Below are 2,010 nucleotides of genomic sequence, written 5' to 3'. Positions count from 1 at the left end.
TATATATATATATATATATATATATATATATATATATATATATATATATATATATATATATATATATATATATATATATATATAAATGTATAAGCTGGACGTAGAAGTCTAAGTATTGTTGTCCATTAGTTTATCTCCAATAGGGGAGGGGGTGGTAGGGTTGAGGAAAATAATAAATAAAGAATAAATATTTATGAAAAAATACATATACAGTACAAGTCAAATGTTTGGACACCTATTCATTCAAGGGGTTTTCTTTATTTTAATGTTCTATATTGTAGAATAATAGTGAAGACATCAAAACTATGAAATAACACATATGGAATCATGTAGTATCCAAAAAAGTGTTAAACAAATCAAAATATATTTTATATTTGAGATTCTTCAAAGTAGCCACCCATTTGCCTTGATGACAGCTTTGCACACTCTTGGCATTCTCTCAACCAGCTTCATGAGGTAGTCACATGGAATGCATTTCAAATAACAGGTGCGCCTTGTTAAAAGTTAGTTTGTGGAATTTCTTTCCTTCTTAATGCGTTTGAGCCAATCAATTGTGTTGTGACAAGGTATGGGTGGTATATAGAACATAGCCCTATTTGRTAAAAGACCAAGTCCATATTATGGCAAGAACAGCTCAAATAAGTAAAGAGAAACAACAATACATAATTACTTTAAGACATGTAGGTAAGTCAATGCAGAACATTTGAAGAACTTTGAACATTTCTTCAGGTGCAGTTGCAAAAACCATCAAGCGCTATGATGAAACTGGCTCGTATGAGGACCACCACAGGAAAGGAAGACCAAAAGTTACCTCTGTTGCAGAGGATAAATTCATTAGACTCACCAGCCTCAGAAATTGCAGCCCAAATAAATGCTTCAGAGAGTTCAAGTAACAGACACATCAACTGTTCAGACGAGACYGCGTGAATCAGGCATTCATGGTCGAAATGCTGCAAAGAAACCACTACTAAACCTCTATTTTCTTATTCTTATTTCTTTTTAGGCATCATTTTTTGGGGTGTTTTTGTTTTTTTAAATATTTTATTTTTTTCATTATATTCATATTTTGTTTTCTTTATTTTTATTTTATTTTATTTTATAATTAGTTTTAAAAAATTGCCTGCATTGTTGTTTAGGGCTTGTAAGTTAGCTTTTCACTGTAAGGTCTACACCTGTTGTATTTGGCGCATGTGACAAATAAGATTTGAATTTGATTTAAAGAAGTGACTTGCTTGGGCCAAGAAACATGAGCAAGGGACTTTAGACCGGTGGAAATCTTTCCTTTTGTCTGATGAGTCCAAAGTTGCAATTTTTGGCTCCAACCGCCGTGTCTTTGTGAGACGCAGAGTAGGTGAACGGATGATCTCCGCATGTGTGGTTCCCACCGTGAAACATGGAAGAGGAGGTGTGATGGTGTGGTGGTGCTTTGCTGTTTACACATTCAGTGATTTATTTAGAATTCAAGGCACACTTAACCAGCATGGCTACCACAGCATTCTGCAGCGATATGACATCCCGTCTGGTTTGCGCTTAGTGGGACTTTCATTTGTTTTTCAACAGAACAATGACCCAAAACACACCTCCTGGCTGTGTAAGGGCTATTTGACCAAGATGGAGAGTGATGGTGCTGCATCAGATGCCTTGGCCTCCACAATCCCCCGACCTCAACCCAATTGAGATGGTTTGGGATGAGTTGAACCGCAGAGTGAAGGAAAAGCAGCCAACAAGTGCTCAGCATATGTGGGAACTCCTTCAAGACTGCTGGAAAAGCATTCCTCGTGACGTTGGTTGAGAGAATGCCAAGAGTGTGCAAAGCTGTCATTAAGGCAAAGGGTGGCTACTTTGAAGAATCTAAATTCTAAAATATATTTTGATTTGTTTAACACTTTTTTGGTTACTAAATGATTCCATATGTGTTATTTCATAGTTTTGATGTCTTCACTATTATTCTACAATGTAGAAAATAGTAAAAGTAAAGAAAAACCCTTGAATGAGTAGGTGTATCCAAAC

The sequence above is a fragment of the Salvelinus sp. IW2-2015 genome, linkage group LG1 (genome assembly GCF_002910315.2).
Source record: "Salvelinus sp. IW2-2015 linkage group LG1, ASM291031v2, whole genome shotgun sequence".
NCBI classification, from domain to species: Eukaryota; Metazoa; Chordata; class Actinopteri; order Salmoniformes; family Salmonidae; genus Salvelinus; species Salvelinus sp. IW2-2015.
The sequence above is the reverse complement of the archived record's forward strand: the minus strand, read 5'-3'. Positions refer to the sequence as shown.